The 20,810-nt window shown below is 41.0% G+C and overlaps 56 non-coding genes across 56 annotated transcripts; all 56 read left to right on the plus strand.

Annotated features, from left to right (window-relative positions):
- Position 1: 1 nt before the first annotated feature.
- Positions 2-120, plus strand: LOC143700582 (5S ribosomal RNA). Its single transcript, XR_013189468.1, has one exon. It is a non-coding gene; the product is annotated as a 5S ribosomal RNA (ribosomal RNA).
- Positions 121-492: 372 nt separating this feature from the next.
- LOC143700583 (5S ribosomal RNA) lies at positions 493-611 on the plus strand. The gene has a single exon (XR_013189469.1). It is a non-coding gene; the product is annotated as a 5S ribosomal RNA (ribosomal RNA).
- Positions 612-773: 162 nt separating this feature from the next.
- LOC143700098 (5S ribosomal RNA) lies at positions 774-892 on the plus strand. Its single transcript, XR_013189000.1, has one exon. It is a non-coding gene; the product is annotated as a 5S ribosomal RNA (ribosomal RNA).
- Positions 893-1,053: 161 nt separating this feature from the next.
- LOC143700585 (5S ribosomal RNA) lies at positions 1,054-1,172 on the plus strand. Its single transcript, XR_013189471.1, has one exon. It is a non-coding gene; the product is annotated as a 5S ribosomal RNA (ribosomal RNA).
- A 364-nt stretch (positions 1,173-1,536) lies between these two features.
- Positions 1,537-1,655, plus strand: LOC143700586 (5S ribosomal RNA). Its single transcript, XR_013189472.1, has one exon. It is a non-coding gene; the product is annotated as a 5S ribosomal RNA (ribosomal RNA).
- A 363-nt stretch (positions 1,656-2,018) lies between these two features.
- LOC143700587 (5S ribosomal RNA) lies at positions 2,019-2,137 on the plus strand. Its single transcript, XR_013189473.1, has one exon. It is a non-coding gene; the product is annotated as a 5S ribosomal RNA (ribosomal RNA).
- Positions 2,138-2,508: 371 nt separating this feature from the next.
- On the plus strand, positions 2,509-2,627 carry LOC143700069 (5S ribosomal RNA). Its single transcript, XR_013188971.1, has one exon. It is a non-coding gene; the product is annotated as a 5S ribosomal RNA (ribosomal RNA).
- A 162-nt stretch (positions 2,628-2,789) lies between these two features.
- On the plus strand, positions 2,790-2,908 carry LOC143700588 (5S ribosomal RNA). The gene has a single exon (XR_013189474.1). It is a non-coding gene; the product is annotated as a 5S ribosomal RNA (ribosomal RNA).
- Positions 2,909-3,071: 163 nt separating this feature from the next.
- On the plus strand, positions 3,072-3,190 carry LOC143700030 (5S ribosomal RNA). The gene has a single exon (XR_013188934.1). It is a non-coding gene; the product is annotated as a 5S ribosomal RNA (ribosomal RNA).
- A 162-nt stretch (positions 3,191-3,352) lies between these two features.
- LOC143700589 (5S ribosomal RNA) lies at positions 3,353-3,471 on the plus strand. Its single transcript, XR_013189475.1, has one exon. It is a non-coding gene; the product is annotated as a 5S ribosomal RNA (ribosomal RNA).
- A 162-nt stretch (positions 3,472-3,633) lies between these two features.
- LOC143700590 (5S ribosomal RNA) lies at positions 3,634-3,752 on the plus strand. Its single transcript, XR_013189476.1, has one exon. It is a non-coding gene; the product is annotated as a 5S ribosomal RNA (ribosomal RNA).
- Positions 3,753-4,124: 372 nt separating this feature from the next.
- On the plus strand, positions 4,125-4,243 carry LOC143700591 (5S ribosomal RNA). Its single transcript, XR_013189477.1, has one exon. It is a non-coding gene; the product is annotated as a 5S ribosomal RNA (ribosomal RNA).
- Positions 4,244-4,614: 371 nt separating this feature from the next.
- On the plus strand, positions 4,615-4,733 carry LOC143700593 (5S ribosomal RNA). The gene has a single exon (XR_013189478.1). It is a non-coding gene; the product is annotated as a 5S ribosomal RNA (ribosomal RNA).
- A 363-nt stretch (positions 4,734-5,096) lies between these two features.
- Positions 5,097-5,215, plus strand: LOC143700594 (5S ribosomal RNA). Its single transcript, XR_013189479.1, has one exon. It is a non-coding gene; the product is annotated as a 5S ribosomal RNA (ribosomal RNA).
- Positions 5,216-5,377: 162 nt separating this feature from the next.
- On the plus strand, positions 5,378-5,496 carry LOC143700595 (5S ribosomal RNA). The gene has a single exon (XR_013189480.1). It is a non-coding gene; the product is annotated as a 5S ribosomal RNA (ribosomal RNA).
- A 372-nt stretch (positions 5,497-5,868) lies between these two features.
- On the plus strand, positions 5,869-5,987 carry LOC143700597 (5S ribosomal RNA). The gene has a single exon (XR_013189482.1). It is a non-coding gene; the product is annotated as a 5S ribosomal RNA (ribosomal RNA).
- Positions 5,988-6,359: 372 nt separating this feature from the next.
- Positions 6,360-6,478, plus strand: LOC143700598 (5S ribosomal RNA). Its single transcript, XR_013189483.1, has one exon. It is a non-coding gene; the product is annotated as a 5S ribosomal RNA (ribosomal RNA).
- A 363-nt stretch (positions 6,479-6,841) lies between these two features.
- LOC143700599 (5S ribosomal RNA) lies at positions 6,842-6,960 on the plus strand. Its single transcript, XR_013189484.1, has one exon. It is a non-coding gene; the product is annotated as a 5S ribosomal RNA (ribosomal RNA).
- Positions 6,961-7,330: 370 nt separating this feature from the next.
- Positions 7,331-7,449, plus strand: LOC143700600 (5S ribosomal RNA). The gene has a single exon (XR_013189485.1). It is a non-coding gene; the product is annotated as a 5S ribosomal RNA (ribosomal RNA).
- A 162-nt stretch (positions 7,450-7,611) lies between these two features.
- On the plus strand, positions 7,612-7,730 carry LOC143700601 (5S ribosomal RNA). The gene has a single exon (XR_013189486.1). It is a non-coding gene; the product is annotated as a 5S ribosomal RNA (ribosomal RNA).
- A 163-nt stretch (positions 7,731-7,893) lies between these two features.
- Positions 7,894-8,012, plus strand: LOC143700031 (5S ribosomal RNA). Its single transcript, XR_013188935.1, has one exon. It is a non-coding gene; the product is annotated as a 5S ribosomal RNA (ribosomal RNA).
- A 163-nt stretch (positions 8,013-8,175) lies between these two features.
- On the plus strand, positions 8,176-8,294 carry LOC143699798 (5S ribosomal RNA). Its single transcript, XR_013188710.1, has one exon. It is a non-coding gene; the product is annotated as a 5S ribosomal RNA (ribosomal RNA).
- A 163-nt stretch (positions 8,295-8,457) lies between these two features.
- On the plus strand, positions 8,458-8,576 carry LOC143699799 (5S ribosomal RNA). Its single transcript, XR_013188711.1, has one exon. It is a non-coding gene; the product is annotated as a 5S ribosomal RNA (ribosomal RNA).
- A 371-nt stretch (positions 8,577-8,947) lies between these two features.
- LOC143699800 (5S ribosomal RNA) lies at positions 8,948-9,066 on the plus strand. Its single transcript, XR_013188712.1, has one exon. It is a non-coding gene; the product is annotated as a 5S ribosomal RNA (ribosomal RNA).
- Positions 9,067-9,429: 363 nt separating this feature from the next.
- Positions 9,430-9,548, plus strand: LOC143699801 (5S ribosomal RNA). The gene has a single exon (XR_013188713.1). It is a non-coding gene; the product is annotated as a 5S ribosomal RNA (ribosomal RNA).
- A 370-nt stretch (positions 9,549-9,918) lies between these two features.
- LOC143699802 (5S ribosomal RNA) lies at positions 9,919-10,037 on the plus strand. The gene has a single exon (XR_013188714.1). It is a non-coding gene; the product is annotated as a 5S ribosomal RNA (ribosomal RNA).
- A 162-nt stretch (positions 10,038-10,199) lies between these two features.
- Positions 10,200-10,318, plus strand: LOC143699804 (5S ribosomal RNA). Its single transcript, XR_013188716.1, has one exon. It is a non-coding gene; the product is annotated as a 5S ribosomal RNA (ribosomal RNA).
- A 163-nt stretch (positions 10,319-10,481) lies between these two features.
- LOC143700032 (5S ribosomal RNA) lies at positions 10,482-10,600 on the plus strand. The gene has a single exon (XR_013188936.1). It is a non-coding gene; the product is annotated as a 5S ribosomal RNA (ribosomal RNA).
- A 163-nt stretch (positions 10,601-10,763) lies between these two features.
- Positions 10,764-10,882, plus strand: LOC143699805 (5S ribosomal RNA). Its single transcript, XR_013188717.1, has one exon. It is a non-coding gene; the product is annotated as a 5S ribosomal RNA (ribosomal RNA).
- A 163-nt stretch (positions 10,883-11,045) lies between these two features.
- On the plus strand, positions 11,046-11,164 carry LOC143699806 (5S ribosomal RNA). The gene has a single exon (XR_013188718.1). It is a non-coding gene; the product is annotated as a 5S ribosomal RNA (ribosomal RNA).
- A 372-nt stretch (positions 11,165-11,536) lies between these two features.
- LOC143699807 (5S ribosomal RNA) lies at positions 11,537-11,655 on the plus strand. The gene has a single exon (XR_013188719.1). It is a non-coding gene; the product is annotated as a 5S ribosomal RNA (ribosomal RNA).
- A 373-nt stretch (positions 11,656-12,028) lies between these two features.
- LOC143699808 (5S ribosomal RNA) lies at positions 12,029-12,147 on the plus strand. The gene has a single exon (XR_013188720.1). It is a non-coding gene; the product is annotated as a 5S ribosomal RNA (ribosomal RNA).
- Positions 12,148-12,317: 170 nt separating this feature from the next.
- LOC143699809 (5S ribosomal RNA) lies at positions 12,318-12,436 on the plus strand. The gene has a single exon (XR_013188721.1). It is a non-coding gene; the product is annotated as a 5S ribosomal RNA (ribosomal RNA).
- A 162-nt stretch (positions 12,437-12,598) lies between these two features.
- On the plus strand, positions 12,599-12,717 carry LOC143699810 (5S ribosomal RNA). Its single transcript, XR_013188722.1, has one exon. It is a non-coding gene; the product is annotated as a 5S ribosomal RNA (ribosomal RNA).
- A 162-nt stretch (positions 12,718-12,879) lies between these two features.
- LOC143699811 (5S ribosomal RNA) lies at positions 12,880-12,998 on the plus strand. The gene has a single exon (XR_013188723.1). It is a non-coding gene; the product is annotated as a 5S ribosomal RNA (ribosomal RNA).
- A 363-nt stretch (positions 12,999-13,361) lies between these two features.
- Positions 13,362-13,480, plus strand: LOC143699812 (5S ribosomal RNA). The gene has a single exon (XR_013188724.1). It is a non-coding gene; the product is annotated as a 5S ribosomal RNA (ribosomal RNA).
- A 372-nt stretch (positions 13,481-13,852) lies between these two features.
- LOC143699813 (5S ribosomal RNA) lies at positions 13,853-13,971 on the plus strand. Its single transcript, XR_013188725.1, has one exon. It is a non-coding gene; the product is annotated as a 5S ribosomal RNA (ribosomal RNA).
- Positions 13,972-14,140: 169 nt separating this feature from the next.
- Positions 14,141-14,259, plus strand: LOC143699815 (5S ribosomal RNA). The gene has a single exon (XR_013188727.1). It is a non-coding gene; the product is annotated as a 5S ribosomal RNA (ribosomal RNA).
- Positions 14,260-14,421: 162 nt separating this feature from the next.
- On the plus strand, positions 14,422-14,540 carry LOC143699817 (5S ribosomal RNA). Its single transcript, XR_013188728.1, has one exon. It is a non-coding gene; the product is annotated as a 5S ribosomal RNA (ribosomal RNA).
- A 162-nt stretch (positions 14,541-14,702) lies between these two features.
- LOC143699818 (5S ribosomal RNA) lies at positions 14,703-14,821 on the plus strand. Its single transcript, XR_013188729.1, has one exon. It is a non-coding gene; the product is annotated as a 5S ribosomal RNA (ribosomal RNA).
- Positions 14,822-15,184: 363 nt separating this feature from the next.
- LOC143699819 (5S ribosomal RNA) lies at positions 15,185-15,303 on the plus strand. Its single transcript, XR_013188730.1, has one exon. It is a non-coding gene; the product is annotated as a 5S ribosomal RNA (ribosomal RNA).
- Positions 15,304-15,675: 372 nt separating this feature from the next.
- Positions 15,676-15,794, plus strand: LOC143699820 (5S ribosomal RNA). Its single transcript, XR_013188731.1, has one exon. It is a non-coding gene; the product is annotated as a 5S ribosomal RNA (ribosomal RNA).
- A 162-nt stretch (positions 15,795-15,956) lies between these two features.
- On the plus strand, positions 15,957-16,075 carry LOC143699821 (5S ribosomal RNA). Its single transcript, XR_013188732.1, has one exon. It is a non-coding gene; the product is annotated as a 5S ribosomal RNA (ribosomal RNA).
- A 163-nt stretch (positions 16,076-16,238) lies between these two features.
- Positions 16,239-16,357, plus strand: LOC143700033 (5S ribosomal RNA). The gene has a single exon (XR_013188937.1). It is a non-coding gene; the product is annotated as a 5S ribosomal RNA (ribosomal RNA).
- Positions 16,358-16,520: 163 nt separating this feature from the next.
- On the plus strand, positions 16,521-16,639 carry LOC143699822 (5S ribosomal RNA). The gene has a single exon (XR_013188733.1). It is a non-coding gene; the product is annotated as a 5S ribosomal RNA (ribosomal RNA).
- A 162-nt stretch (positions 16,640-16,801) lies between these two features.
- On the plus strand, positions 16,802-16,920 carry LOC143699823 (5S ribosomal RNA). The gene has a single exon (XR_013188734.1). It is a non-coding gene; the product is annotated as a 5S ribosomal RNA (ribosomal RNA).
- Positions 16,921-17,291: 371 nt separating this feature from the next.
- On the plus strand, positions 17,292-17,410 carry LOC143699824 (5S ribosomal RNA). The gene has a single exon (XR_013188735.1). It is a non-coding gene; the product is annotated as a 5S ribosomal RNA (ribosomal RNA).
- A 162-nt stretch (positions 17,411-17,572) lies between these two features.
- Positions 17,573-17,691, plus strand: LOC143700099 (5S ribosomal RNA). Its single transcript, XR_013189001.1, has one exon. It is a non-coding gene; the product is annotated as a 5S ribosomal RNA (ribosomal RNA).
- Positions 17,692-17,852: 161 nt separating this feature from the next.
- On the plus strand, positions 17,853-17,971 carry LOC143699825 (5S ribosomal RNA). The gene has a single exon (XR_013188736.1). It is a non-coding gene; the product is annotated as a 5S ribosomal RNA (ribosomal RNA).
- Positions 17,972-18,334: 363 nt separating this feature from the next.
- LOC143699827 (5S ribosomal RNA) lies at positions 18,335-18,453 on the plus strand. The gene has a single exon (XR_013188738.1). It is a non-coding gene; the product is annotated as a 5S ribosomal RNA (ribosomal RNA).
- Positions 18,454-18,816: 363 nt separating this feature from the next.
- On the plus strand, positions 18,817-18,935 carry LOC143699828 (5S ribosomal RNA). Its single transcript, XR_013188739.1, has one exon. It is a non-coding gene; the product is annotated as a 5S ribosomal RNA (ribosomal RNA).
- A 371-nt stretch (positions 18,936-19,306) lies between these two features.
- Positions 19,307-19,425, plus strand: LOC143699829 (5S ribosomal RNA). Its single transcript, XR_013188740.1, has one exon. It is a non-coding gene; the product is annotated as a 5S ribosomal RNA (ribosomal RNA).
- Positions 19,426-19,587: 162 nt separating this feature from the next.
- On the plus strand, positions 19,588-19,706 carry LOC143699830 (5S ribosomal RNA). Its single transcript, XR_013188741.1, has one exon. It is a non-coding gene; the product is annotated as a 5S ribosomal RNA (ribosomal RNA).
- Positions 19,707-19,869: 163 nt separating this feature from the next.
- On the plus strand, positions 19,870-19,988 carry LOC143700034 (5S ribosomal RNA). Its single transcript, XR_013188938.1, has one exon. It is a non-coding gene; the product is annotated as a 5S ribosomal RNA (ribosomal RNA).
- A 163-nt stretch (positions 19,989-20,151) lies between these two features.
- LOC143699831 (5S ribosomal RNA) lies at positions 20,152-20,270 on the plus strand. Its single transcript, XR_013188742.1, has one exon. It is a non-coding gene; the product is annotated as a 5S ribosomal RNA (ribosomal RNA).
- Positions 20,271-20,433: 163 nt separating this feature from the next.
- LOC143699833 (5S ribosomal RNA) lies at positions 20,434-20,552 on the plus strand. The gene has a single exon (XR_013188743.1). It is a non-coding gene; the product is annotated as a 5S ribosomal RNA (ribosomal RNA).
- Positions 20,553-20,810: the final 258 nt, after the last annotated feature.

Below are 20,810 nucleotides of genomic sequence, written 5' to 3' on the forward strand. Positions count from 1 at the left end.
CGCTTACGGCCATACCACCTTGGGCACGCCCGATCTCGTCTGATCTCGGAAGCTAAGCAGGGTCGGGCCTGGTTAGTACTTGGATGGGAGACCGCCTGGGAATACCAGGTGCTGTAAGCTTTTAAAAAAAAAAAAAAAAAAAAAAAGAGTGCCTGAGCTTCAAAAAGCCTTAAAAAGTCTCTGAGATTCTTCAGAAAGCATGAAAGAGTTTGAGTTTTTTCAAAAGTTCTTCTTAGTCTTCTTCACTAATGGTCTAAGCTTTTAAATAAGGCCTGGTTAGTACTTGGATGGGAGGCCGCATGGGAATACTAGGTGTTGTAAGCTTTTTTAAGAAAAAAAAAAAAGAGTCCCTGAGCTTCTTCAAAAAGCCTTAAAAAGTCTCTGAGATTCTTCAGAAAGCATGAAAGAGCTTGAGTTTTTTCAAAAGTTGTTCTTAGTTTTCTTCACTAATGGTCTAACCTTTTAAATAGCCCAATTTTGGCAGCAGTTTTAGCTTACGGCCATACCACCTTGGGCACGCCCGATCTCGTCTGATCTCGGAAGCTAAGCAGGGTCGGGCCTGGTTAGTACTTGGATGGGAGACCGCCTGGGAATACCAGGTGCTGTAAGCTTTTAAAAAAAAAAAAAAGAGTGCCTGAGCTTCAAAAAGCCTTAAAAAGTCTCTGAGATTCTTCAGAAAGCATGAAAGAGTTTGAGTTTTTTCAAAAGTTGTTCTTAGTTTTCTTCACTAATGGTCTAACCTTTTAAATAGCCCAATTTTGGCAGCAGTATTCGCTTACGGCCATACCACCTTGGGCACGCCCGATCTCGTCTGATCTCGGAAGCTAAGCAGGGTCGGGCCTGGTTAGTACTTGGATGGGAGACCGCCTGGGAATACCAGGTAATGTAAGCTTTTAAAAAAAAAAAAAGAGTGCCTGAGCTTCAAAAAGCCTTAAAAAGTCTCTGAGATTCTTCAGAAAGCATGAAAGAGTTTGAGTTTTTTCAAAAGTTGTTCTTAGTTTTCTTCACTAATGGTCTAACCTTTTAAATAGCCCAATTTTGGCAGCAGTATTCGCTTACGGCCATACCACCTTGGGCACGCCCGATCTCGTCTGATCTCGGAAGCTAAGCAGGGTCGGGCCTGGTTAGTACTTGGATGGGAGACCGCCTGGGAATACCAGGTGCTGTAAGCTTTTAAAAAATAAAAAAAGAGTGCCTGAGCTTCAAAAAGCCTTAAAAAGTCTCTGAGATTCTTCAGAAAGCATGAAAGAGTTTGAGTTTTTTCAAAAGTTCTTCTTAGTCTTCTTCACTAATGGTCTAAGCTTTTAAATAAGGCCTGGTTAGTACTTGGATGGGAGGCCGCATGGGAATACTAGGTGTTGTAAGCTTTTTTAAGAAAAAAAAAAAAAGAGTCCCTGAGCTTCTTCAAAAAGCCTTAAAAAGTCTCTGAGATTCTTCAGAAAGCATGAAAGAGCTTGAGTTTTTTCAAAAGTTGTTCTTAGTTTTCTTCACTAATGGTCTAACCTTTTAAATAGCCCAATTTTGGCAGCAGTTTTAGCTTACGGCCATACCACCTTGGGCACGCCCGATCTCGTCTGATCTCGGAAGCTAAGCAGGGTCGGGCCTGGTTAGTACTTGGATGGGAGACCGCCTGGGAATACCAGGTGCTGTAAGCTTTTAAAAAAAAAAAAAAGAGTGCCTGAGCTTCAAAAAGCCTTAAAAAGTCTCTGAGATTCTTCAGAAAGCATGAAAGAGTTTGAGTTTTTTCAAAAGTTCTTCTTAGTCTTCTTCACTAATGGTCTAAGCTTTTAAATAAGGCCTGGTTAGTACTTGGATGGGAGGCCGCATGGGAATACTAGGTGTTGTAAGCTTTTTTAAGAAAAAAAAAAAAGAGTCCCTGAGCTTCTTCAAAAAGCCTTAAAAAGTCTCTGAGATTCTTCAGAAAGCATGAAAGAGCTTGAGTTTTTTCAAAAGTTGTTCTTAGTTTTCTTCACTAATGGTCTAACCTTTTAAATAGCCCAATTTTGGCAGCAGTTTTAGCTTACGGCCATACCACCTTGGGCACGCCCGATCTCGTCTGATCTCGGAAGCTAAGCAGGGTCGGGCCTGGTTAGTACTTGGATGGGAGACCGCCTGGGAATACCAGGTGCTGTAAGCTTTTAAAAAAAAAAAAAAAAAAAAAAGAGTGCCTGAGCTTCAAAAAGCCTTAAAAAGTCTCTGAGATTCTTCAGAAAGCATGAAAGAGTTTGAGTTTTTTCAAAAGTTCTTCTTAGTCTTCTTCACTAATGGTCTAAGCTTTTAAATAAGGCCTGGTTAGTACTTGGATGGGAGGCCGCATGGGAATACTAGGTGTTGTAAGCTTTTTTAAGAAAAAAAAAAAAGAGTCCCTGAGCTTCTTCAAAAAGCCTTAAAAAGTCTCTGAGATTCTTCAGAAAGCACGAAAGAGCTTGAGTTTTTTCAAAAGTTGTTCTTAGTTTTCTTCACTAATGGTCTAACCTTTTAAATAGCCCAATTTTGGCAGCAGTTTTAGCTTACGGCCATACCACCTTGGGCACGCCCGATCTCGTCTGATCTCGGAAGCTAAGCAGGGTCGGGCCTGCTTAGTACTTGGATGGGAGACCGCCTGGGAATACCAGGTGCTGTAAGCTTTTAAAAAAAAAAAAAAGAGTGCCTGAGCTTCAAAAAGCCTTAAAAAGTCTCTGAGATTCTTCAGAAAGCATGAAAGAGTTTGAGTTTTTTCAAAAGTTGTTCTTAGTTTTCTTCACTAATGGTCTAACCTTTTAAATAGCCCAATTTTGGCAGCAGTATTCGCTTACGGCCATACCACCTTGGGCACGCCCGATCTCGTCTGATCTCGGAAGCTAAGCAGGGTCGGGCCTGGTTAGTACTTGGATGGGAGACCGCCTGGGAATACCAGGTGCTGTAAGCTTTTAAAAAAAAAAAAAAAGAGTGCCTGAGCTTCAAAAAGCCTTAAAAAGTCTCTGAGATTCTTCAGAAAGCATGAAAGAGTTTGAGTTTTTTCAAAAGTTGTTCTTAGTTTTCTTCACTAATGGTCTAACCTTTTAAATAGCCCAATTTTGGCAGCAGTATTCGCTTACGGCCATACCACCTTGGGCACGCCCGATCTCGTCTGATCTCGGAAGCTAAGCAGGGTCGGGCCTGGTTAGTACTTGGATGGGAGCCCGCCTGGGAATACCAGGTGCTGTAAGCTTTTAAAAAAAAAAAAAAGAGTGCCTGAGCTTCAAAAAGCCTTAAAAAGTCTCTGAGATTCTTCAGAAAGCATGAAAGAGTTTGAGTTTTTTCAAAAGTTGTTCTTAGTTTTCTTCACTAATGGTCTAACCTTTTAAATAGCCCAATTTTGGCAGCAGTATTCGCTTACGGCCATACCACCTTGGGCACGCCCGATCTCGTCTGATCTCGGAAGCTAAGCAGGGTCGGGCCTGGTTAGTACTTGGATGGGAGACCGCCTGGGAATACCAGGTGCTGTAAGCTTTTAAAAAAAAAAAAAAGAGTGCCTGAGCTTCAAAAAGCCTTAAAAAGTCTCTGAGATTCTTCAGAAAGCATGAAAGAGTTTGAGTTTTTTCAAAAGTTGTTCTTAGTTTTCTTCACTAATGGTCTAACCTTTTAAATAGCCCAATTTTGGCAGCAGTATTCGCTTACGGCCATACCACCTTGGGCACGCCCGATCTCGTCTGATCTCGGAAGCTAAGCAGGGTCGGGCCTGGTTAGTACTTGGATGGGAGACCGCCTGGGAATACCAGGTGCTGTAAGCTTTTAAAAAAAAAAAAAAAAAAAAAAAGAGTGCCTGAGCTTCAAAAAGCCTTAAAAAGTCTCTGAGATTCTTCAGAAAGCATGAAAGAGTTTGAGTTTTTTCAAAAGTTCTTCTTAGTCTTCTTCACTAATGGTCTAAGCTTTTAAATAAGGCCTGGTTAGTACTTGGATGGGAGGCCGCATGGGAATACTAGGTGTTGTAAGCTTTTTTAAGAAAAAAAAAAAAGAGTCCCTGAGCTTCTTCAAAAAGCCTTAAAAAGTCTCTGAGATTCTTCAGAAAGCATGAAAGAGCTTGAGTTTTTTCAAAAGTTGTTCTTAGTTTTCTTCACTAATGGTCTAACCTTTTAAATAGCCCAATTTTGGCAGCAGTATTCGCTTACGGCCATACCACCTTGGGCACGCCCGATCTCGTCTGATCTCGGAAGCTAAGCAGGGTCGGGCCTGGTTAGTACTTGGATGGGAGACCGCCTGGGAATACCAGGTGCTGTAAGCTTTTAAAAAAAAAAAAAAAAAAAAAAGAGTGCCTGAGCTTCAAAAAGCCTTAAAAAGTCTCTGAGATTCTTCAGAAAGCATGAAAGAGTTTGAGTTTTTTCAAAAGTTCTTCTTAGTCTTCTTCACTAATGGTCTAAGCTTTTAAATAAGGCCTGGTTAGTACTTGGATGGGAGGCCGCATGGGAATACTAGGTGTTGTAAGCTTTTTTAAGAAAAAAAAAAAAGAGTCCCTGAGCTTCTTCAAAAAGCCTTAAAAAGTCTCTGAGATTCTTCAGAAAGCATGAAAGAGCTTGAGTTTTTTCAAAAGTTGTTCTTAGTTTTCTTCACTAATGGTCTAACCTTTTAAATAGCCCAATTTTGGCAGCAGTTTTAGCTTACGGCCATACCACCTTGGGCACGCCCGATCTCGTCTGATCTCGGAAGCTAAGCAGGGTCGGGCCTGGTTAGTACTTGGATGGGAGACCGCCTGGGAATACCAGGTGCTGTAAGCTTTTAAAAAAAAAAAAAAGAGTGCCTGAGCTTCAAAAAGCCTTAAAAAGTCTCTGAGATTCTTCAGAAAGCATGAAAGAGTTTGAGTTTTTTCAAAAGTTCTTCTTAGTCTTCTTCACTAATGGTCTAAGCTTTTAAATAAGGCCTGGTTAGTACTTGGATGGGAGGCCGCATGGGAATACTAGGTGTTGTAAGCTTTTTTAAGAAAAAAAAAAAAGAGTCCCTGAGCTTCTTCAAAAAGCCTTAAAAAGTCTCTGAGATTCTTCAGAAAGCATGAAAGAGCTTGAGTTTTTTCAAAAGTTGTTCTTAGTTTTCTTCACTAATGGTCTAACCTTTTAAATAGCCCAATTTTGGCAGCAGTTTTAGCTTACGGCCATACCACCTTGGGCACGCCCGATCTCGTCTGATCTCGGAAGCTAAGCAGGGTCGGGCCTGGTTAGTACTTGGATGGGAGACCGCCTGGGAATACCAGGTGCTGTAAGCTTTTAAAAAAAAAAAAAAGAGTGCCTGAGCTTCAAAAAGCCTTAAAAAGTCTCTGAGATTCTTCAGAAAGCATGAAAGAGTTTGAGTTTTTTCAAAAGTTGTTCTTAGTTTTCTTCACTAATGGTCTAACCTTTTAAATAGCCCAATTTTGGCAGCAGTATTCGCTTACGGCCATACCACCTTGGGCACGCCCGATCTCGTCTGATCTCGGAAGCTAAGCAGGGTCGGGCCTGGTTAGTACTTGGATGGGAGACCGCCTGGGAATACCAGGTGCTGTAAGCTTTTAAAAAAAAAAAAAAAAAAAAAAAGAGTGCCTGAGCTTCAAAAAGCCTTAAAAAGTCTCTGAGATTCTTCAGAAAGCATGAAAGAGTTTGAGTTTTTTCAAAAGTTCTTCTTAGTCTTCTTCACTAATGGTCTAAGCTTTTAAATAAGGCCTGGTTAGTACTTGGATGGGAGGCCGCATGGGAATACTAGGTGTTGTAAGCTTTTTTAAGAAAAAAAAAAAAGAGTCCCTGAGCTTCTTCAAAAAGCCTTAAAAAGTCTCTGAGATTCTTCAGAAAGCATGAAAGAGCTTGAGTTTTTTCAAAAGTTGTTCTTAGTTTTCTTCACTAATGGTCTAACCTTTTAAATAGCCCAATTTTGGCAGCAGTATTCGCTTACGGCCATACCACCTTGGGCACGCCCGATCTCGTCTGATCTCGGAAGCTAAGCAGGGTCGGGCCTGGTTAGTACTTGGATGGGAGACCGCCTGGGAATACCAGGTGCTGTAAGCTTTTAAAAAAAAAAAAAAAAAAAAAAAGAGTGCCTGAGCTTCAAAAAGCCTTAAAAAGTCTCTGAGATTCTTCAGAAAGCATGAAAGAGTTTGAGTTTTTTCAAAAGTTCTTCTTAGTCTTCTTCACTAATGGTCTAAGCTTTTAAATAAGGCCTGGTTAGTACTTGGATGGGAGGCCGCATGGGAATACTAGGTGTTGTAAGCTTTTTTAAGAAAAAAAAAAAAGAGTCCCTGAGCTTCTTCAAAAAGCCTTAAAAAGTCTCTGAGATTCTTCAGAAAGCATGAAAGAGCTTGAGTTTTTTCAAAAGTTGTTCTTAGTTTTCTTCACTAATGGTCTAACCTTTTAAATAGCCCAATTTTGGCAGCAGTTTTAGCTTACGGCCATACCACCTTGGGCACGCCCGATCTCGTCTGATCTCGGAAGCTAAGCAGGGTCGGGCCTGGTTAGTACTTGGATGGGAGACCGCCTGGGAATACCAGGTGCTGTAAGCTTTTAAAAAAAAAAAAAAGAGTGCCTGAGCTTCAAAAAGCCTTAAAAAGTCTCTGAGATTCTTCAGAAAGCATGAAAGAGTTTGAGTTTTTTCAAAAGTTCTTCTTAGTCTTCTTCACTAATGGTCTAAGCTTTTAAATAAGGCCTGGTTAGTACTTGGATGGGAGGCCGCATGGGAATACTAGGTGTTGTAAGCTTTTTTAAGAAAAAAAAAAAAGAGTCCCTGAGCTTCTTCAAAAAGCCTTAAAAAGTCTCTGAGATTCTTCAGAAAGCATGAAAGAGCTTGAGTTTTTTCAAAAGTTGTTCTTAGTTTTCTTCACTAATGGTCTAACCTTTTAAATAGCCCAATTTTGGCAGCAGTTTTAGCTTACGGCCATACCACCTTGGGCACGCCCGATCTCGTCTGATCTCGGAAGCTAAGCAGGGTCGGGCCTGGTTAGTACTTGGATGGGAGACCGCCTGGGAATACCAGGTGCTGTAAGCTTTTAAAAAAAAAAAAAAAAAAAAAAGAGTGCCTGAGCTTCAAAAAGCCTTAAAAAGTCTCTGAGATTCTTCAGAAAGCATGAAAGAGTTTGAGTTTTTTCAAAAGTTCTTCTTAGTCTTCTTCACTAATGGTCTAAGCTTTTAAATAAGGCCTGGTTAGTACTTGGATGGGAGGCCGCATGGGAATACTAGGTGTTGTAAGCTTTTTTAAGAAAAAAAAAAAGAGTCCCTGAGCTTCTTCAAAAAGCCTTAAAAAGTCTCTGAGATTCTTCAGAAAGCATGAAAGAGCTTGAGTTTTTTCAAAAGTTGTTCTTAGTTTTCTTCACTAATGGTCTAACCTTTTAAATAGCCCAATTTTGGCAGCAGTTTTAGCTTACGGCCATACCACCTTGGGCACGCCCGATCTCGTCTGATCTCGGAAGCTAAGCAGGGTCGGGCCTGGTTAGTACTTGGATGGGAGACCGCCTGGGAATACCAGGTGCTGTAAGCTTTTAAAAAAAAAAAAAAGAGTGCCTGAGCTTCAAAAAGCCTTAAAAAGTCTCTGAGATTCTTCAGAAAGCATGAAAGAGTTTGAGTTTTTTCAAAAGTTGTTCTTAGTTTTCTTCACTAATGGTCTAACCTTTTAAATAGCCCAATTTTGGCAGCAGTATTCGCTTACGGCCATACCACCTTGGGCACGCCCGATCTCGTCTGATCTCGGAAGCTAAGCAGGGTCGGGCCTGGTTAGTACTTGGATGGGAGACCGCCTGGGAATACCAGGTGCTGTAAGCTTTTAAAAAAAAAAAAAAAGAGTGCCTGAGCTTCAAAAAGCCTTAAAAAGTCTCTGAGATTCTTCAGAAAGCATGAAAGAGTTTGAGTTTTTTCAAAAGTTGTTCTTAGTTTTCTTCACTAATGGTCTAACCTTTTAAATAGCCCAATTTTGGCAGCAGTATTCGCTTACGGCCATACCACCTTGGGCACGCCCGATCTCGTCTGATCTCGGAAGCTAAGCAGGGTCGGGCCTGGTTAGTACTTGGATGGGAGCCCGCCTGGGAATACCAGGTGCTGTAAGCTTTTAAAAAAAAAAAAAAAGAGTGCCTGAGCTTCAAAAAGCCTTAAAAAGTCTCTGAGATTCTTCAGAAAGCATGAAAGAGTTTGAGTTTTTTCAAAAGTTGTTCTTAGTTTTCTTCACTAATGGTCTAACCTTTTAAATAGCCCAATTTTGGCAGCAGTATTCGCTTACGGCCATACCACCTTGGGCACGCCCGATCTCGTCTGATCTCGGAAGCTAAGCAGGGTCGGGCCTGGTTAGTACTTGGATGGGAGACCGCCTGGGAATACCAGGTGCTGTAAGCTTTTAAAAAAAAAAAAAAAGAGTGCCTGAGCTTCAAAAAGCCTTAAAAAGTCTCTGAGATTCTTCAGAAAGCATGAAAGAGTTTGAGTTTTTTCAAAAGTTGTTCTTAGTTTTCTTCACTAATGGTCTAACCTTTTAAATAGCCCAATTTTGGCAGCAGTATTCGCTTACGGCCATACCACCTTGGGCACGCCCGATCTCGTCTGATCTCGGAAGCTAAGCAGGGTCGGGCCTGGTTAGTACTTGGATGGGAGACCGCCTGGGAATACCAGGTGCTGTAAGCTTTTAAAAAAAAAAAAAAAAAAAAAAGAGTGCCTGAGCTTCAAAAAGCCTTAAAAAGTCTCTGAGATTCTTCAGAAAGCATGAAAGAGTTTGAGTTTTTTCAAAAGTTCTTCTTAGTCTTCTTCACTAATGGTCTAAGCTTTTAAATAAGGCCTGGTTAGTACTTGGATGGGAGGCCGCATGGGAATACTAGGTGTTGTAAGCTTTTTTAAGAAAAAAAAAAAAGAGTCCCTGAGCTTCTTCAAAAAGCCTTAAAAAGTCTCTGAGATTCTTCAGAAAGCATGAAAGAGCTTGAGTTTTTTCAAAAGTTGTTCTTAGTTTTCTTCACTAATGGTCTAACCTTTTAAATAGCCCAATTTTGGCAGCAGTTTTAGCTTACGGCCATACCACCTTGGGCACGCCCGATCTCGTCTGATCTCGGAAGCTAAGCAGGGTCGGGCCTGGTTAGTACTTGGATGGGAGACCGCCTGGGAATACCAGGTGCTGTAAGCTTTTAAAAAAAAAAAAAAGAGTGCCTGAGCTTCAAAAAGCCTTAAAAAGTCTCTGAGATTCTTCAGAAAGCATGAAAGAGTTTGAGTTTTTTCAAAAGTTCTTCTTAGTCTTCTTCACTAATGGTCTAAGCTTTTAAATAAGGCCTGGTTAGTACTTGGATGGGAGGCCGCATGGGAATACTAGGTGTTGTAAGCTTTTTTAAGAAAAAAAAAAAAGAGTCCCTGAGCTTCTTCAAAAAGCCTTAAAAAGTCTCTGAGATTCTTCAGAAAGCATGAAAGAGCTTGAGTTTTTTCAAAAGTTGTTCTTAGTTTTCTTCACTAATGGTCTAACCTTTTAAATAGCCCAATTTTGGCAGCAGTTTTAGCTTACGGCCATACCACCTTGGGCACGCCCGATCTCGTCTGATCTCGGAAGCTAAGCAGGGTCGGGCCTGGTTAGTACTTGGATGGGAGACCGCCTGGGAATACCAGGTGCTGTAAGCTTTTAAAAAAAAAAAAAAAAAAAAAAGAGTGCCTGAGCTTCAAAAAGCCTTAAAAAGTCTCTGAGATTCTTCAGAAAGCATGAAAGAGTTTGAGTTTTTTCAAAAGTTCTTCTTAGTCTTCTTCACTAATGGTCTAAGCTTTTAAATAAGGCCTGGTTAGTACTTGGATGGGAGGCCGCATGGGAATACTAGGTGTTGTAAGCTTTTTTAAGAAAAAAAAAAAGAGTCCCTGAGCTTCTTCAAAAAGCCTTAAAAAGTCTCTGAGATTCTTCAGAAAGCATGAAAGAGCTTGAGTTTTTTCAAAAGTTGTTCTTAGTTTTCTTCACTAATGGTCTAACCTTTTAAATAGCCCAATTTTGGCAGCAGTTTTAGCTTACGGCCATACCACCTTGGGCACGCCCGATCTCGTCTGATCTCGGAAGCTAAGCAGGGTCGGGCCTGGTTAGTACTTGGATGGGAGACCGCCTGGGAATACCAGGTGCTGTAAGCTTTTAAAAAAAAAAAAAAGAGTGCCTGAGCTTCAAAAAGCCTTAAAAAGTCTCTGAGATTCTTCAGAAAGCATGAAAGAGTTTGAGTTTTTTCAAAAGTTGTTCTTAGTTTTCTTCACTAATGGTCTAACCTTTTAAATAGCCCAATTTTGGCAGCAGTATTCGCTTACGGCCATACCACCTTGGGCACGCCCGATCTCGTCTGATCTCGGAAGCTAAGCAGGGTCGGGCCTGGTTAGTACTTGGATGGGAGACCGCCTGGGAATACCAGGTGCTGTAAGCTTTTAAAAAAAAAAAAAAAGAGTGCCTGAGCTTCAAAAAGCCTTAAAAAGTCTCTGAGATTCTTCAGAAAGCATGAAAGAGTTTGAGTTTTTTCAAAAGTTGTTCTTAGTTTTCTTCACTAATGGTCTAACCTTTTAAATAGCCCAATTTTGGCAGCAGTATTCGCTTACGGCCATACCACCTTGGGCACGCCCGATCTCGTCTGATCTCGGAAGCTAAGCAGGGTCGGGCCTGGTTAGTACTTGGATGGGAGCCCGCCTGGGAATACCAGGTGCTGTAAGCTTTTAAAAAAAAAAAAAAAGAGTGCCTGAGCTTCAAAAAGCCTTAAAAAGTCTCTGAGATTCTTCAGAAAGCATGAAAGAGTTTGAGTTTTTTCAAAAGTTGTTCTTAGTTTTCTTCACTAATGGTCTAACCTTTTAAATAGCCCAATTTTGGCAGCAGTATTCGCTTACGGCCATACCACCTTGGGCACGCCCGATCTCGTCTGATCTCGGAAGCTAAGCAGGGTCGGGCCTGGTTAGTACTTGGATGGGAGACCGCCTGGGAATACCAGGTGCTGTAAGCTTTTAAAAAAAAAAAAAAAGAGTGCCTGAGCTTCAAAAAGCCTTAAAAAGTCTCTGAGATTCTTCAGAAAGCATGAAAGAGTTTGAGTTTTTTCAAAAGTTGTTCTTAGTTTTCTTCACTAATGGTCTAACCTTTTAAATAGCCCAATTTTGGCAGCAGTATTCGCTTACGGCCATACCACCTTGGGCACGCCCGATCTCGTCTGATCTCGGAAGCTAAGCAGGGTCGGGCCTGGTTAGTACTTGGATGGGAGACCGCCTGGGAATACCAGGTGCTGTAAGCTTTTAAAAAAAAAAAAAAAAAAAAAAAGAGTGCCTGAGCTTCAAAAAGCCTTAAAAAGTCTCTGAGATTCTTCAGAAAGCATGAAAGAGTTTGAGTTTTTTCAAAAGTTCTTCTTAGTCTTCTTCACTAATGGTCTAAGCTTTTAAATAAGGCCTGGTTAGTACTTGGATGGGAGGCCGCATGGGAATACTAGGTGTTGTAAGCTTTTTTAAGAAAAAAAAAAAAGAGTCCCTGAGCTTCTTCAAAAAGCCTTAAAAAGTCTCTGAGATTCTTCAGAAAGCATGAAAGAGCTTGAGTTTTTTCAAAAGTTGTTCTTAGTTTTCTTCACTAATGGTCTAACCTTTTAAATAGCCCAATTTTGGCAGCAGTTTTAGCTTACGGCCATACCACCTTGGGCACGCCCGATCTCGTCTGATCTCGGAAGCTAAGCAGGGTCGGGCCTGGTTAGTACTTGGATGGGAGACCGCCTGGGAATACCAGGTGCTGTAAGCTTTTAAAAAAAAAAAAAAAAAAAAAAAAGAGTGCCTGAGCTTCAAAAAGCCTTAAAAAGTCTCTGAGATTCTTCAGAAAGCATGAAAGAGTTTGAGTTTTTTCAAAAGTTCTTCTTAGTCTTCTTCACTAATGGTCTAAGCTTTTAAATAAGGCCTGGTTAGTACTTGGATGGGAGGCCGCATGGGAATACTAGGTGTTGTAAGCTTTTTTAAGAAAAAAAAAAAAGAGTCCCTGAGCTTCTTCAAAAAGCCTTAAAAAGTCTCTGAGATTCTTCAGAAAGCATGAAAGAGCTTGAGTTTTTTCAAAAGTTGTTCTTAGTTTTCTTCACTAATGGTCTAACCTTTTAAATAGCCCAATTTTGGCAGCAGTTTTAGCTTACGGCCATACCACCTTGGGCACGCCCGATCTCGTCTGATCTCGGAAGCTAAGCAGGGTCGGGCCTGGTTAGTACTTGGATGGGAGACCGCCTGGGAATACCAGGTGCTGTAAGCTTTTAAAAAAAAAAAAAAAAAAAAAAGAGTGCCTGAGCTTCAAAAAGCCTTAAAAAGTCTCTGAGATTCTTCAGAAAGCATGAAAGAGTTTGAGTTTTTTCAAAAGTTGTTCTTAGTTTTCTTCACTAATGGTCTAACCTTTTAAATAGCCCAATTTTGGCAGCAGTATTCGCTTACGGCCATACCACCTTGGGCACGCCCGATCTCGTCTGATCTCGGAAGCTAAGCAGGGTCGGGCCTGGTTAGTACTTGGATGGGAGACCGCCTGGGAATACCAGGTGCTGTAAGCTTTTAAAAAAAAAAAAAAGAGTGCCTGAGCTTCAAAAAGCCTTAAAAAGTCTCTGAGATTCTTCAGAAAGCATGAAAGAGTTTGAGTTTTTTCAAAAGTTGTTCTTAGTTTTCTTCACTAATGGTCTAACCTTTTAAATAGCCCAATTTTGGCAGCAGTATTCGCTTACGGCCATACCACCTTGGGCACGCCCGATCTCGTCTGATCTCGGAAGCTAAGCAGGGTCGGGCCTGGTTAGTACTTGGATGGGAGACCGCCTGGGAATACCAGGTGCTGTAAGCTTTTAAAAAAAAAAAAAAGAGTGCCTGAGCTTCAAAAAGCCTTAAAAAGTCTCTGAGATTCTTCAGAAAGCATGAAAGAGTTTGAGTTTTTTCAAAAGTTGTTCTTAGTTTTCTTCACTAATGGTCTAACCTTTTAAATAGCCCAATTTTGGCAGCAGTTTTAGCTTACGGCCATACCACCTTGGGCACGCCCGATCTCGTCTGATCTCGGAAGCTAAGCAGGGTCGGGCCTGGTTAGTACTTGGATGGGAGACCGCCTGGGAATACCAGGTGCTGTAAGCTTTTAAAAAAAAAAAAAAGAGTGCCTGAGCTTCAAAAAGCCTTAAAAAGTCTCTGAGATTCTTCAGAAAGCATGAAAGAGTTTGAGTTTTTTCAAAAGTTCTTCTTAGTCTTCTTCACTAATGGTCTAAGCTTTTAAATAAGGCCTGGTTAGTACTTGGATGGGAGGCCGCATGGGAATACTAGGTGTTGTAAGCTTTTTTAAGAAAAAAAAAAAAGAGTCCCTGAGCTTCTTCAAAAAGCCTTAAAAAGTCTCTGAGATTCTTCAGAAAGCATGAAAGAGCTTGAGTTTTTTCAAAAGTTGTTCTTAGTTTTCTTCACTAATGGTCTAACCTTTTAAATAGCCCAATTTTGGCAGCAGTTTTAGCTTACGGCCATACCACCTTGGGCACGCCCGATCTCGTCTGATCTCGGAAGCTAAGCAGGGTCGGGCCTGGTTAGTACTTGGATGGGAGACCGCCTGGGAATACCAGGTGCTGTAAGCTTTTAAAAAAAAAAAAAAAAAAAAAAAGAGTGCCTGAGCTTCAAAAAGCCTTAAAAAGTCTCTGAGATTCTTCAGAAAGCATGAAAGAGTTTGAGTTTTTTCAAAAGTTCTTCTTAGTCTTCTTCACTAATGGTCTAAGCTTTTAAATAAGGCCTGGTTAGTACTTGGATGGGAGGCCGCATGGGAATACTAGGTGTTGTAAGCTTTTTTAAGAAAAAAAAAAAAGAGTCCCTGAGCTTCTTCAAAAAGCCTTAAAAAGTCTCTGAGATTCTTCAGAAAGCATGAAAGAGCTTGAGTTTTTTCAAAAGTTGTTCTTAGTTTTCTTCACTAATGGTCTAACCTTTTAAATAGCCCAATTTTGGCAGCAGTTTTAGCTTACGGCCATACCACCTTGGGCACGCCCGATCTCGTCTGATCTCGGAAGCTAAGCAGGGTCGGGCCTGGTTAGTACTTGGATGGGAGACCGCCTGGGAATACCAGGTGCTGTAAGCTTTTAAAAAAAAAAAAAAAAAAAAAGAGTGCCTGAGCTTCAAAAAGCCTTAAAAAGTCTCTGAGATTCTTCAGAAAGCATGAAAGAGTTTGAGTTTTTTCAAAAGTTGTTCTTAGTTTTCTTCACTAATGGTCTAACCTTTTAAATAGCCCAATTTTGGCAGCAGTATTCGCTTACGGCCATACCACCTTGGGCACGCCCGATCTCGTCTGATCTCGGAAGCTAAGCAGGGTCGGGCCTGGTTAGTACTTGGATGGGAGACCGCCTGGGAATACCAGGTGCTGTAAGCTTTTAAAAAAAAAAAAAAGAGTGCCTGAGCTTCAAAAAGCCTTAAAAAGTCTCTGAGATTCTTCAGAAAGCATGAAAGAGTTTGAGTTTTTTCAAAAGTTGTTCTTAGTTTTCTTCACTAATGGTCTAACCTTTTAAATAGCCCAATTTTGGCAGCAGTATTCGCTTACGGCCATACCACCTTGGGCACGCCCGATCTCGTCTGATCTCGGAAGCTAAGCAGGGTCGGGCCTGGTTAGTACTTGGATGGGAGACCGCCTGGGAATACCAGGTGCTGTAAGCTTTTAAAAAAAAAAAAAAGAGTGCCTGAGCTTCAAAAAGCCTTAAAAAGTCTCTGAGATTCTTCAGAAAGCATGAAAGAGTTTGAGTTTTTTCAAAAGTTGTTCTTAGTTTTCTTCACTAATGGTCTAACCTTTTAAATAGCCCAATTTTGGCAGCAGTTTTAGCTTACGGCCATACCACCTTGGGCACGCCCGATCTCGTCTGATCTCGGAAGCTAAGCAGGGTCGGGCCTGGTTAGTACTTGGATGGGAGACCGCCTGGGAATACCAGGTGCTGTAAGCTTTTAAAAAAAAAAAAAAGAGTGCCTGAGCTTCAAAAAGCCTTAAAAAGTCTCTGAGATTCTTCAGAAAGCATGAAAGAGTTTGAGTTTTTTCAAAAGTTCTTCTTAGTCTTCTTCACTAATGGTCTAAGCTTTTAAATAAGGCCTGGTTAGTACTTGGATGGGAGGCCGCATGGGAATACTAGGTGTTGTAAGCTTTTTTAAGAAAAAAAAAAAAGAGTCCCTGAGCTTCTTCAAAAAGCCTTAAAAAGTCTCTGAGATTCTTCAGAAAGCATGAAAGAGCTTGAGTTTTTTCAAAAGTTGTTCTTAGTTTTCTTCACTAATGGTCTAACCTTTTAAATAGCCCAATTTTGGCAGCAGTTTTAGCTTACGGCCATACCACCTTGGGCACGCCCGATCTCGTCTGATCTCGGAAGCTAAGCAGGGTCGGGCCTGGTTAGTACTTGGATGGGAGACCGCCTGGGAATACCAGGTGCTGTAAGCTTTTAAAAAAAAAAAAAAAAAAAAAAAGAGTGCCTGAGCTTCAAAAAGCCTTAAAAAGTCTCTGAGATTCTTCAGAAAGCATGAAAGAGTTTGAGTTTTTTCAAAAGTTCTTCTTAGTCTTCTTCACTAATGGTCTAAGCTTTTAAATAAGGCCTGGTTAGTACTTGGATGGGAGGCCGCATGGGAATACTAGGTGTTGTAAGCTTTTTTAAGAAAAAAAAAAAAGAGTCCCTGAGCTTCTTCAAAAAGCCTTAAAAAGTCTCTGAGATTCTTCAGAAAGCATGAAAGAGCTTGAGTTTTTTCAAAAGTTGTTCTTAGTTTTCTTCACTAATGGTCTAACCTTTTAAATAGCCCAATTTTGGCAGCAGTTTTAGCTTACGGCCATACCACCTTGGGCACGCCCGATCTCGTCTGATCTCGGAAGCTAAGCAGGGTCGGGCCTGGTTAGTACTTGGATGGGAGACCGCCTGGGAATACCAGGTGCTGTAAGCTTTTAAAAAAAAAAAAAAGAGTGCCTGAGCTTCAAAAAGCCTTAAAAAGTCTCTGAGATTCTTCAGAAAGCATGAAAGAGTTTGAGTTTTTTCAAAAGTTGTTCTTAGTTTTCTTCACTAATGGTCTAACCTTTTAAATAGCCCAATTTTGGCAGCAGTATTCGCTTACGGCCATACCACCTTGGGCACGCCCGATCTCGTCTGATCTCGGAAGCTAAGCAGGGTCGGGCCTGGTTAGTACTTGGATGGGAGACCGCCTGGGAATACCAGGTGCTGTAAGCTTTTAAAAAAAAAAAAAAAGAGTGCCTGAGCTTCAAAAAGCCTTAAAAAGTCTCTGAGATTCTTCAGAAAGCATGAAAGAGTTTGAGTTTTTTCAAAAGTTGTTCTTAGTTTTCTTCACTAATGGTCTAACCTTTTAAATAGCCCAATTTTGGCAGCAGTATTCGCTTACGGCCATACCACCTTGGGCACGCCCGATCTCGTCTGATCTCGGAAGCTAAGCAGGGTCGGGCCTGGTTAGTACTTGGATGGGAGCCCGCCTGGGAATACCAGGTGCTGTAAGCTTTTAAAAAAAAAAAAAAAGAGTGCCTGAGCTTCAAAAAGCCTTAAAAAGTCTCTGAGATTCTTCAGAAAGCATGAAAGAGTTTGAGTTTTTTCAAAAGTTGTTCTTAGTTTTCTTCACTAATGGTCTAACCTTTTAAATAGCCCAATTTTGGCAGCAGTATTCGCTTACGGCCATACCACCTTGGGCACGCCCGATCTCGTCTGATCTCGGAAGCTAAGCAGGGTCGGGCCTGGTTAGTACTTGGATGGGAGACCGCCTGGGAATACCAGGTGCTGTAAGCTTTTAAAAAAAAAAAAAAGAGTGCCTGAGCTTCAAAAAGCCTTAAAAAGTCTCTGAGATTCTTCAGAAAGCATGAAAGAGTTTGAGTTTTTTCAAAAGTTGTTCTTAGTTTTCTTCACTAATGGTCTAACCTTTTAAATAGCCCAATTTTGGCAGCAGTATTCGCTTACGGCCATACCACCTTGGGCACGCCCGATCTCGTCTGATCTCGGAAGCTAAGCAGGGTCGGGCCTGGTTAGTACTTGGATGGGAGACCGCCTGGGAATACCAGGTGCTGTAAGCTTTTAAAAAAAAAAAAAAAAAAAAAAAGAGTGCCTGAGCTTCAAAAAGCCTTAAAAAGTCTCTGAGATTCTTCAGAAAGCATGAAAGAGTTTGAGTTTTTTCAAAAGTTCTTCTTAGTCTTCTTCACTAATGGTCTAAGCTTTTAAATAAGGCCTGGTTAGTACTTGGATGGGAGGCCGCATGGGAATACTAGGTGTTGTAAGCTTTTTTAAGAAAAAAAAAAAGAGTCCCTGAGCTTCTTCAAAAAGCCTTAAAAAGTCTCTGAGATTCTTCAGAAAGCATGAAAGAGCTTGAGTTTTTTCAAAAGTTGTTCTTAGTTTTCTTCACTAATGGTCTAACCTTTTAAATAGCCCAATTTTGGCAGCAGTTTTAGCTTACGGCCATACCACCTTGGGCACGCCCGATCTCGTCTGATCTCGGAAGCTAAGCAGGGTCGGGCCTGGTTAGTACTTGGATGGGAGACCGCCTGGGAATACCAGGTGCTGTAAGCTTTTAAAAAAAAAAAAAAGAGTGCCTGAGCTTCAAAAAGCCTTAAAAAGTCTCTGAGATTCTTCAGAAAGCATGAAAGAGTTTGAGTTTTTTCAAAAGTTGTTCTTAGTTTTCTTCACTAATGGTCTAACCTTTTAAATAGCCCAATTTTGGCAGCAGTATTCGCTTACGGCCATACCACCTTGGGCACGCCCGATCTCGTCTGATCTCGGAAGCTAAGCAGGGTCGGGCCTGGTTAGTACTTGGATGGGAGACCGCCTGGGAATACCAGGTAATGTAAGCTTTTAAAAAAAAAAAAAGAGTGCCTGAGCTTCAAAAAGCCTTAAAAAGTCTCTGAGATTCTTCAGAAAGCATGAAAGAGTTTGAGTTTTTTCAAAAGTTGTTCTTAGTTTTCTTCACTAATGGTCTAACCTTTTAAATAGCCCAATTTTGGCAGCAGTATTCGCTTACGGCCATACCACCTTGGGCACGCCCGATCTCGTCTGATCTCGGAAGCTAAGCAGGGTCGGGCCTGGTTAGTACTTGGATGGGAGACCGCCTGGGAATACCAGGTGCTGTAAGCTTTTAAAAAATAAAAAAAGAGTGCCTGAGCTTCAAAAAGCCTTAAAAAGTCTCTGAGATTCTTCAGAAAGCATGAAAGAGTTTGAGTTTTTTCAAAAGTTCTTCTTAGTCTTCTTCACTAATGGTCTAAGCTTTTAAATAAGGCCTGGTTAGTACTTGGATGGGAGGCCGCATGGGAATACTAGGTGTTGTAAGCTTTTTTAAGAAAAAAAAAAAAGAGTCCCTGAGCTTCTTCAAAAAGCCTTAAAAAGTCTCTGAGATTCTTCAGAAAGCATGAAAGAGCTTGAGTTTTTTCAAAAGTTGTTCTTAGTTTTCTTCACTAATGGTCTAACCTTTTAAATAGCCCAATTTTGGCAGCAGTTTTAGCTTACGGCCATACCACCTTGGGCACGCCCGATCTCGTCTGATCTCGGAAGCTAAGCAGGGTCGGGCCTGGTTAGTACTTGGATGGGAGACCGCCTGGGAATACCAGGTGCTGTAAGCTTTTAAAAAAAAAAAAAAGAGTGCCTGAGCTTCAAAAAGCCTTAAAAAGTCTCTGAGATTCTTCAGAAAGCATGAAAGAGTTTGAGTTTTTTCAAAAGTTCTTCTTAGTCTTCTTCACTAATGGTCTAAGCTTTTAAATAAGGCCTGGTTAGTACTTGGATGGGAGGCCGCATGGGAATACTAGGTGTTGTAAGCTTTTTTAAGAAAAAAAAAAAAGAGTCCCTGAGCTTCTTCAAAAAGCCTTAAAAAGTCTCTGAGATTCTTCAGAAAGCATGAAAGAGCTTGAGTTTTTTCAAAAGTTGTTCTTAGTTTTCTTCACTAATGGTCTAACCTTTTAAATAGCCCAATTTTGGCAGCAGTTTTAGCTTACGGCCATACCACCTTGGGCACGCCCGATCTCGTCTGATCTCGGAAGCTAAGCAGGGTCGGGCCTGGTTAGTACTTGGATGGGAGACCGCCTGGGAATACCAGGTGCTGTAAGCTTTTAAAAAAAAAAAAAAAAAAAAAAAGAGTGCCTGAGCTTCAAAAAGCCTTAAAAAGTCTCTGAGATTCTTCAGAAAGCATGAAAGAGTTTGAGTTTTTTCAAAAGTTCTTCTTAGTCTTCTTCACTAATGGTCTAAGCTTTTAAATAAGGCCTGGTTAGTACTTGGATGGGAGGCCGCATGGGAATACTAGGTGTTGTAAGCTTTTTTAAGAAAAAAAAAAAGAGTCCCTGAGCTTCTTCAAAAAGCCTTAAAAAGTCTCTGAGATTCTTCAGAAAGCATGAAAGAGCTTGAGTTTTTTCAAAAGTTGTTCTTAGTTTTCTTCACTAATGGTCTAACCTTTTAAATAGCCCAATTTTGGCAGCAGTTTTAGCTTACGGCCATACCACCTTGGGCACGCCCGATCTCGTCTGATCTCGGAAGCTAAGCAGGGTCGGGCCTGGTTAGTACTTGGATGGGAGACCGCCTGGGAATACCAGGTGCTGTAAGCTTTTAAAAAAAAAAAAAAGAGTGCCTGAGCTTCAAAAAGCCTTAAAAAGTCTCTGAGATTCTTCAGAAAGCATGAAAGAGTTTGAGTTTTTTCAAAAGTTGTTCTTAGTTTTCTTCACTAATGGTCTAACCTTTTAAATAGCCCAATTTTGGCAGCAGTATTCGCTTACGGCCATACCACCTTGGGCACGCCCGATCTCGTCTGATCTCGGAAGCTAAGCAGGGTCGGGCCTGGTTAGTACTTGGATGGGAGACCGCCTGGGAATACCAGGTGCTGTAAGCTTTTAAAAAAAAAAAAAAAGAGTGCCTGAGCTTCAAAAAGCCTTAAAAAGTCTCTGAGATTCTTCAGAAAGCATGAAAGAGTTTGAGTTTTTTCAAAAGTTGTTCTTAGTTTTCTTCACTAATGGTCTAACCTTTTAAATAGCCCAATTTTGGCAGCAGTATTCGCTTACGGCCATACCACCTTGGGCACGCCCGATCTCGTCTGATCTCGGAAGCTAAGCAGGGTCGGGCCTGGTTAGTACTTGGATGGGAGCCCGCCTGGGAATACCAGGTGCTGTAAGCTTTTAAAAAAAAAAAAAAAGAGTGCCTGAGCTTCAAAAAGCCTTAAAAAGTCTCTGAGATTCTTCAGAAAGCATGAAAGAGTTTGAGTTTTTTCAAAAGTTGTTCTTAGTTTTCTTCACTAATGGTCTAACCTTTTAAATAGCCCAATTTTGGCAGCAGTATTCGCTTACGGCCATACCACCTTGGGCACGCCCGATCTCGTCTGATCTCGGAAGCTAAGCAGGGTCGGGCCTGGTTAGTACTTGGATGGGAGACCGCCTGGGAATACCAGGTGCTGTAAGCTTTTAAAAAAAAAAAAAAAGAGTGCCTGAGCTTCAAAAAGCCTTAAAAAGTCTCTGAGATTCTTCAGAAAGCATGAAAGAGTTTGAGTTTTTTCAAAAGTTGTTCTTAGTTTTCTTCACTAATGGTCTAACCTTTTAAATAGCCCAATTTTGGCAGCAGTATTCGCTTACGGCCATACCACCTTGGGCACGCCCGATCTCGTCTGATCTCGGAAGCTAAGCAGGGTCGGGCCTGGTTAGTACTTGGATGGGAGACCGCCTGGGAATACCAGGTGCTGTAAGCTTTTAAAAAAAAAAAAAAAAAAAAAAAGAGTGCCTGAGCTTCAAAAAGCCTTAAAAAGTCTCTGAGATTCTTCAGAAAGCATGAAAGAGTTTGAGTTTTTTCAAAAGTTCTTCTTAGTCTTCTTCACTAATGGTCTAAGCTTTTAAATAAGGCCTGGTTAGTACTTGGATGGGAGGCCGCATGGGAATACTAGGTGTTGTAAGCTTTTTTAAGAAAAAAAAAAAAGAGTCCCTGAGCTTCTTCAAAAAGCCTTAAAAAG

This window comes from Siphateles boraxobius, unplaced genomic scaffold (genome assembly GCF_051911475.1).
Source record: "Siphateles boraxobius isolate OS27281-9 unplaced genomic scaffold, OSU_SipBor_1 317, whole genome shotgun sequence".
Classification (NCBI taxonomy): domain Eukaryota; kingdom Metazoa; phylum Chordata; class Actinopteri; order Cypriniformes; family Leuciscidae; genus Siphateles; species Siphateles boraxobius.